Source organism: Oxyura jamaicensis, chromosome Z, assembly GCF_011077185.1.
Source record: "Oxyura jamaicensis isolate SHBP4307 breed ruddy duck chromosome Z, BPBGC_Ojam_1.0, whole genome shotgun sequence".
In the NCBI taxonomy this organism is placed as follows: Eukaryota; Metazoa; Chordata; class Aves; order Anseriformes; family Anatidae; genus Oxyura; species Oxyura jamaicensis.
The window spans coordinates 22,663,083-22,673,037 of record NC_048926.1 but is presented as its reverse complement, the minus strand read 5'-3'; positions in this window follow the sequence as shown (position 1 = coordinate 22,673,037).

The following is a 9,955-nucleotide window of genomic DNA, read 5'->3' as shown; positions in this document are numbered from 1 at the left end:
GCATTCAAACTTTATAATGTGACACAGATACTAATTTTATGAAATATTACATCTCTGTATTGCCTCTGCACTACCACAAGAGAAGCAGCACTTTTTAGAGAGCAAAGAGTCACACAAACTGAATGAAACTGGGAGAGGACAGATGGAGCCCCAGCACGATGAGTGATGGGAATAGTACTTACCATGAGATATTCCCTATAGCATGCCAGAAATACCCTAAATAGTAATAATAATAATAACAATAATAATAAAGCTAACCTGTAAATCTTCACCTTAAATCTAGATATTTTACTCTGCCAAATCCATTCCTGATGCAATTCTTTTCCACTATAGAAAGGACTACAGATAGGCTGAAACTGTCCCAATTTTGACCACTGCAGCAGCAATGATTACAAATCTTGTACAAAAGCAGCATTGTCATGATTGTCCAACCTATCGTGAAGATCAAACTTTCTAGTAAGGCCGTTTTCAAGCTGCTATTTGTCCATTTGGTACTGTAAGGTAATGAGAATGTGCTTAATTCTGCAGGGTCACAAACAAAATGCTGACTATAAAAAGCAGAAGCACTGAGAAAATATTAGAGATTGAAATGATAAAACTGAAGGCCTTCATCTGTTTCACTTTTAAACATATATTTTTAGCAATTAGGAAGTCAAGTAAATGATACTGAAGTAATATCAGTATGCATATTTATAGCAGGGATCAGGTTTTGTGAAAAAAAAAAAAATCACAATCTGATACAGGATATTAGCAAATTGTTAGCAAACTACACAATGTCTGTATGCAACAAATCAGTTTGAATCAGGCCAAATGGACTAGTTTCAGTATATTGATTTTGTTATGTTTTGTCATGCTATGAAAATATTTTATTTCAAAGATTTATGCCTGCTTTTTGGATTGTTAAAGAAATCCTTTGCATAAATTTCCTGACAATACCACAGTGATCAAAATTGCATTGTTCATTAACAGGACATTTCAACTGAATTTTAACAGTATGTAATCACCTTAATGCTTTACTAGTACTTTATATGTCAGCTTGATATTAAAATATAAATGATTTTGTTTATAATTCCTGTTCTTTTCTAATATACTTAATAATTAAAAGAGAAGAGGTGATGTGATTGATCTGTTTTAGCAAGGTTGTTAGCATTTAGGTGTATTGAAACAATCAAGAACAAACAGTGTGCTCCTGTTTTTATATACTACTCAAGATATCAAGCACTTGTATGGCCTTTTAGTAGCCTAAATTATAACACAGTAGTTATGTTAAATGCTCTGATGTTAAAATCTCAGTTAATATATTGCGTATAGAATCAATGGTAAGAATTGGCATTTAATTTTTGGAAAAAATAAAAGTAACTATTTTTTTGGTTCTACCATGGTCATGCCATTAACTCTTACCATTAAAAAGATCGTACAATGGGTTTGCTTCAGAGTTTTTGTGTCTACTTCTTCTTTCTACCTTCCTCCAAATATATATTATACATTTCCCTATATTTTGTTCTGGAATTTCTCTTCTTTGTTTTCTATTTCTTTTCTTCTCCCTTTTCTTCTTCCAAAATCAGTACTTTACTCAGTACCTTCTAGGTCAAGCAGTATTCTCAACGGGGTGTTCCCTAGCCCTACTGTAACTGAAAACAGACCTATCTTTGGCTCTGAGCCTCTATCCAGACACTCTCTTTGTGGCACAGCTAGCTCTGAAGATTTCAAAGCTAATACACTCAGAAATTTTTTTCATTTGGTTTCTGAGGCAATTCTGAGGGATGCATTGCTTTTTTTCTTACAGAGGGAGCTAAGGGGCGAAAAATGGTCCCTCTCCCATCAAGAAGTTTACCAGATGCAGAGCTTTAGCTGCTTTGTGAGCAGGCCACTGCCTGCAGTGTTTCTTCATTCAAATTTATGATAAAATAATTCAGTTCAGAACATGTTCTTCCTTTTTAGAGCTTCCCAAAATCTTCCCTGTAAATATGGGACTATTAGTTATATTTCCCAATAATTCAAGTATAAGTAACCCAGTGTGAAACAGTGACAGAAAATTTGCAGAATCCCACTGAATCTTGTAAAAAGGAAAAGACCCAATACGAAAAATAAATAAGAAGAAAGTCTGGATGCTTCCCAACATATTGGAAGGTATATGGGGATAGCATGATCTTTCAGCAGCTCAGTATGCCATACCTTAATCATCCCAAAAAAGAGTCGGCCTTGTAAGAGACTGTCTACTCCACTGGAAATTTTATTGGGTCCTTGCCTTCCTGTTTAGGACAGTCTGCCTTCTTCTGAGTAGGCTGCTACTGCAAAGAGTAAGGAGATGAATACATTTCAGATGCATCTCCTTCCCATGTCCAGCTTCCAGGAAACCCATTGGAAGTCTCCTTGGGCAGAAACAAACAGTTGCATTCCAAGAAACTATGAGGTCTATAAAGTATTTCATCCAGAAACCACACCAACACCTATTGGGGAGTTAATTCCTAAGGCTACTCATCTGCCACTTGTTGCTGACTCCAGAGAAGCAAGTCACCAGTATAAACTCCAAACTGGCTGTGAGGGGTGCACACCTAAGCTGCCAAGGTGAGAGAGGAGCTATGGATGGAGGTGAGATGCAGGTAGCTTGGTTAGCTCTGTGGATCATTCAGCTGTTCCTCTCCCACCTTCAGCTGAACACTTGTCAGAAGATTACTGTACGAAACTGTCCAAATAGGAGATACCTAGTGCTACATAAAAATGCCTTGGGTTCCAGTATCAACAAGGAAAAACAATGGAAAACTGACCCCGGTAGTCATGGCACAGGGACTGCAGACTGCAGACCCTCCAGGGGAAGTCTAAAAGTGTTGTGGGTGAACCTGCATTCCAGGCCCAGGTGGAAAATACTAAAATACTACAAAAACTATTCCTACAGAAACTAACAATAAAAATAACAACAACAATAATAATAAAGCTATGGGTCTCCCTTCAAAGTGAGCACTATTGTGCTTTCCTTCCTAATAACATACCACTTGCTTCCAAGCCGGTGGCAGTGAAGATATTTTTATTAACAGTAATAATAATAACAGTTATGCAAACAGGCCATAACTATCCAGTCATGTAGTCATACCTTCTGTTGGGCCATCCAGTCCTTTGTTCCTAGAACAAAGTTCGTCTGAATCAGAAAGGGGCATAATTTTCTCAACAATAGATTTCAGTGCAAGGCAATCTCTGCCACACACAAAGCTGGGAAGGTGGAGAAAAGCATTACAGTCATTAAAAACAACAACAACAACAACAAAAGATTGTTGGAATTTTTGGAAGAGGTTGATGAACAGCATTTTAGAGGCAAATTATAAACTGATGATGCACATTTACTTTTGTATTTAGCTTCTGGCCTAAGTGACCAGATTTTTATGCATTTTATGTATGTGGAATATGTAGTGCTTCCCTTACAATTTTTGTACCATAAAAACAGTGCATCAAAGATCAAGAATATGCTAGGCACAAAATTTCTATTTGTTGTTTGTTTAATATTGTTATCTATCCTTATTTAAAAAACAAATTAAAATAGTTCCTGGTTAAGAGTTTGAAAGGGAACATCTTTTCTTTACAAAGGTTTTTATACTGTGCATGCTGATTGCTGACATTCTTCAGTCCTGGCAGATCAATTTATAGGAGCATTGTCCAAACTGTACTCCCTCTCTTGAGCTTCACGAAGAGTAAGAAAACTGTGGAAAATAGCAACTTTTCAAAACGTTGAATATAAAACAAGTTTCTGTAAATGTAGTGATGGAATAGTTGGAAATCTTTCAGTGTAAGGTGTGCCATTTTATAGAGTTTTTTTTTTTTTTTTTTTTTTTCAGTTTTATGGAAGCTAAAATCCAGGCTACAGCTTGTCATTATCTTTTCCTTGATTTGTGCAATGGAATGCCAGGACAGCAGACCCATTTACCAGTCCAGCATAGCTCTCTCTTGGTTTTTATGTTAAATCAGTTCCAGTTACTTTAAATAATATCAACTTTAAAACAGGGTTATGAAACTGCATCTCTCCCATCTCAGACAAGTGCCATGGCTGTACAGTTTAACAGAAGTTTTGTTTCAGTATTAAATGGAAAAACACATAATTTTTAAAAATAAACAATAAACACTTTTCAATTTAGCTGTCATTATTCCTAAACTCTCAAACTCAAGAAATGAGGTGAAAACTGTGCACCACTATAAGAGACTAATCACTGGTAGATATAAGCCCAAAGATATGCCCTCTAGGTTTTTGTATTTTTTGTTTGATCAATTGATTTTTTTTTTTTTTGCATTGATTTTTTTTTTCTCTACAGACAATTACTACAAGTTTGAGGTTTCTTTATTGGCCCCAAATCCAAATGGTGTACTGGAGGGGAATGGAGCAACTGCAGAAGTAGTGCAACTTGTAAAGTTCTTGGCTCATAAAAACACTGCTTTCTGCTAAACCATTATTTTATTCGAAAAATACTGGAAGTAGTAATGGCTCTTTTGCTTCACTATGTTTAGATTTAATACGGGGTAGACACTGGAATATGAATGTCACACAGAAAAAAAAACACACTGTTCTTGGTCTCAAAATGCAATGGAAAAATCCCTCTTTAATTTCTATTTAATTTAAGGGATGTGGTTATGGGTTCTGAATATCTGATGTATCATTTTCTTTTTCTGTCAAGTTAGCCTACATTCATCCTATTGTTGGTATACATACTAAGGGTGGCTGTAAGAGGTTTTAATGGGTCATTCCATCTTGACATAAAAAAGGTTTTAGGAATCATGGAAATTGCAGATAGTTAGAGAGTCCTAAGTGTCAAAAATAGATTAATAAAAAATAAAGAGGCCAATCCTGCTTTCATTGAAATCAAACACAAAATTAGCTTGATTTCATTTTTTACATTGTCAGAGAACCATGCTTCTGCTTCTATCATAGTCAAATTTCATTACTGGTCTCTTAAGCCAGAGTTCTTCATATTTGTTCACTCTTATGTAGCATCCATCAGGCTTACAACCTACATGGCTAGTATATAACGTAATCTCATTTGACAAAAAGATATTAGTTCTGTAACTAAACTTTCTCTAGAATTAAGGGACATGAGAGAACTCAAGAGTTGTGAGGGTTAAATTAATGTCTGCAAGTCACAGAGCCAGCATTTGTTCAGTTTGGTGGGACTTATTTTAAACAATCACAAGATGGGTATAGAATGATTATTCCATATGATGTTGAATAAATCTGTACAAGTCCCAGGAACAGTTGAGAACCCTGACTAAAAATATTTTTCATTTAGTGAAAGTGACTATTCGGATTATTTTCCTCTTCCATTCCTTTCTAGAAAATCTGCATTCAGATCAGATTTGCTGGTTAGGCACGCACATTGCTACAGACGACAGTAATTCGTGAGAGAATTGGAGCAGTGCAATCGGATGTGGACTGGCGCAGGAAACTGAGCCAAAATGATTGTAGATGGCATGTCAGATTGGCTGCATCTGCCACATTTTCCATCTCCCTGAAACTTCCTTTTAGTACTATGAAGGAAAGGAAAGGAAAGCAAAGCCTAATTTTCACTACATTTATTGATGGCTAAGATCCCTTTCTGAATCCACGCTGGCCAGATCATAGGAGTTCAGTGTTGAACCAGATAGAAAGCTTAGTATATAGGGGCGGGAGGAGTTTAAATTTAGTAGCTGTCGTGTGCCAAGTATATAGTCATTTTTCTTCAGGGAATTGGTTGAGTCCAGCACATTGGCAATGGGTAAGGGGAAACCTATTCTGCTTCCAGCTGGCCAGGCTAGGACTCTATAGCTCAAGGGTTTAAAGCATTATTCTGCCTGCCATGGGATGATTGCCTGAGGACCAAGTGCAAAGTTAGGAAATACAAATTACCTACTCTGACAAAGCTGTCATATTTGTAGGGAGAACTCTGATCTTGTTACCAGTATTATGGAGAAAACAATTAAGTATGTTTATTTTGGTAAAATAACAAGAAGAAAGATGGATAAGAAGCAAATCCCAAATAAACTATTTTAAAGGGGGATTTCCTTTTAGTTATTATTATTATAATTATTTTTCTCCAAAGGTTAAAAATCTGTTTGTTAATCATGCAAATTACCTTCTAACTATAGTTAATTAGCCTAAATTTAATTTGACTGTGTTTTTAAAAAAATAATTTGTGTAATCTAGACTATACTAATTTAACCTCAAAAGCAGTACTACTTGCTGTGAGGGCCTGTACTCTGGTCTGAAAAGCGGAGTCTAAACCAGATAAGCAACAATAGGTGAGCCCTTTCCCAGTTTCACCTAATTCTCACAGCCCAAAGCCCTGGGTCTTCACCTGCCACTACACTTTATGCTCAGCCTGTAGAGCAAAATACAGACATGAGTATTAGATCTTCCTAATTGTAAAACTGCAGTGCTTGTATTGTACAGTTATCAAACTGTCTGAGTGCTTCAGAAATTGCTTTTTCAAAAACAAAGATGAGAAATGCTAAGGATCTGAGTTTGAACTAACCATAAGACAAGATAGAAATGTTTTTGCAATAGCAAAACATTATTTTATGGAAGTTACAAAGCTTTTCATATTGAATCATACAAGATGAAACACATAGATGAAACACCTGGAAAAAGTTCTGAGATGTTTAAAGGCCTAAATGTTAGCAAGGGGGCAGAAGACCCTTTGGTAGCCACCCAGGCACATTTACTAGAACATGTGTAATGTTTAACAACAGGACCATAATAAGGCTCTTAGAGAAAAACAATCATATCATGTAATTGTACTTATAGAGACTACGGGTACTTTGTCATCAAGAGTTTTGTCCTCAAGACGAAAAAAAATCTTTTTCTGCACATTATGCATATTTTGTTAAAATCCCCAAATTATTGAACTAAAGAAAGGAAAGAAAAAAGGCACCTAGTCTCTGTCCTTAGAGGGCAGCAACGATTAAACAAACAAGCGCAAAACATTTTATCTTCATAACCACAGATGGACTTCAGAAGAATTATAGCAACTTATTTTACACTCCATCTTTGGTAAGAAAGTGTGTAGTTGGTAAGAGATTTGTGCGCAGTTTTATTGTAGAGCCGACTGTGAGGAATGTTGGGCTGCCCTGTCTATTTTGAAAGTTTTGCACAAGACATTTCAAGCTTCTGATTTTTTTTTTCCATGGAGTCCCAGGAAAAAAAAAAAAAAAAAAAGAAATAAAAGAAAAGAAAAAAACTTTGCAGAGATAGTGCACAAAGTGAATTCCGTGGTATTCTTTTGCACTTAATTTGTTTCATCCCCCAACAGAAAGGCCTCAATAGAAGGGTATCCATTCATGTGCAAAGCCGAAAATCTGGGGTAAAACAGAGAGCAAAGGTTAGCCCACTCCCTCCCCCAGCCTTATTCAGAGAGAATCCCAATTCTGTTCCTCACCTCTGAAAGTCAGACATTGTAACGGGGGACAGAGAGAGAGAGAATGGTACCCAGGCCAGCTATCTGAAAATGAGAAATAAAACTCTGTGTAGACTTTCAATGGCTGGGCTGTAACCCCAGGTGATTAACGGTGTCAGAGAATCACCGAATATCCTGAGTTGGGAGGGACTTGCAAGGAGCATTGGGTCCAAGTCAGTAATTTCATAGTTAAGAGCCCAAGCTAGCGAAATAGGCATTCTTACAGGGGTGGAAGTAACTGTAAATTACCTCATTAACATTCAGTTACTAAAAGGTACTTGGGCCCGATAAAAAGTTTGTACCGGCTGAACTGAGGGTGTGATTTTGCACAAATTCAGTTAAATTATTTATGTAGATCCTTACATCAGAGAGTGACAAATGCTTCATTGCACTGAAGTCCCTTTTAGTCTCATCTGATCTCTTAGCAAATGCCAACCATAGCTGTTTGTATCACTGTAGATAAGTGTTTCCAGGTGGGATATCTGCATCTGTGTTTGCTCTCAGTGTGTAAGCTTGATTGCCCTCCTAAATGTGCTGTTAAGTCAAGATAGCTGTAGGTGCTTACAGCTGGCTGAACTTTATATAAAGTGGCTGCACTGGATGAGTTGTATTAAGTATAAAATCAAATCTATGCAGAAAACTGCTCATGTAATAACTTATATAAGAACTTACTCAATTTATTGTTAGATAACCTGATCTATGTATGAAATTGTGCAGATCTGTGCTGGATTATAGATGCAGTTGTGGATGCAATGAGCTGAAGATAAATGTTTAGCATTTTCTTCAAGCATGTAGATTTCCTTAGCTATTAATCCATTTACTAGAATACTTTCATTTTGTCTGACAAGTATCTTGATATACTCTTAAATACAAAATTTATGAAAATAATACATAGACCTTAGTACCACTGATGGAGATTCAGGCATTGTGGGAACACAGCATTTATTTATTTTTTTGCTTGTGTGGTTTTTGCTTGTTTGTTAAAAAAAAAAATAAAATAAAATAGGTGTTGGAGAAGTTACTCTTTCAGGAGTGCAGAAGGTTGCTGCTATAATCAGCTTGAATCCAACTCAGAGTTTCCAGAAATGACCAGATGGAGGATGAGGTTGCTTTTGATCTTGGCTAACCATGTAAGTACAAACACAGGAACAAGTTGCTTTTCCCTCCTCCTTTGCCCTCAAACATCTGTGAACAACCACAAACCAACATCTTATCTCTGGATAGTCTTACGGTTATTTCATGTTAGAATGCAGAACTACAGTATACACTGTGCAAGCCTGTTGAACCATAATATTTGCATCAAAGTAGCTTTCTGAAAATTTTTTTAGAACAACTGAAACTCATCCTTTTTTGGTATAACTTGCCTTTCATTGCAAATCATCACTTAATGGCTATAACAGGAATAAAAGAACGCTAAACCCAGGCCATATTTCAATTCACAGATTGTATATTGCAGATAGACTTGTAACTAAGAAATATAAGCTCTTGACTTCTTAGAACTAAATTTTATTTTTGTGTTCTTAATTCATGGCTGATTTGTCACCAAAATATGAAAAAGACATTTTTCAGATGCTGGAAAACTCATGTTGTGACCTCTGAGCTTCTATTGGAAGTTCTTTATTTTAGTTTTAGCTTTAAAACACAACAGTAAGCTTTTACAAAATAAAAAATCAAGATACATGTAAGACTGAAAGCATTTCAAGAATATTTAGAAGAATATCAGAAGATTCAGAGCACTAAGTCCTATCAAAGTTTAATATACATTTTTAATGATCACAGTTATTTGCTTTTGCTCCCAGACTTTTTATAGGTAGCCAAGGGTTTTGACAGGTTCATTTAACAAATGGTTGTCGTCACTATCGTGGAAAGAGTACCTGTTCTTTTGGGGGACTTACTTTGTTCTTTTGGGGGGATATTTTTATTAGTTCTCTTTCCTGTGAAATCACTGCTGTCACGGCAGAGCAGCAAAACACAATATATGGATGTTCCTTGGCTGCCTCAGTGTGAAGTCCAACAGTGCGGTGGATGCCTGATAACACCAGTGGACTCCTTTACTCCTTTGAAAACTAATGGAAAGTTCTTTTAAGTTCAGCCACTCAAAATTTGTACTGAAAAAGCTGAAGAGTGTTCTTAACATAAAAATGGCTACTGGGCCATACCTAAAATTCATCTGCTTAGGGAGTCATACCCCAAATTTGTTTGCTTTTGGAGGTCAGAGCCCTTGCTGCTGTGAAAAACACCTTCACACAAAGCCAGCCAAACCTAAATAAGATGTAAAAGCGAAATGGCCTTTTAACAGGGGCTGTAATAACACCCTTCAAGAAGAACTGTCCTCACTAATCAAGGAAATGTCAGTGTTGTGATAATCCTATATGAAAATGAACATAGAAGTTACTTGTGAGGTAGGAAGAAAGAAATGGAAAGTATACTTACTATATTCACCTAACACCTTAGTTCACAAGTGAACACAAGTTCACAACTTGTCTCTGCGTTTTTGGGGGGATACCCAAGAATTACCAGAATAGAGGTGTGTATTAACCCTTGTT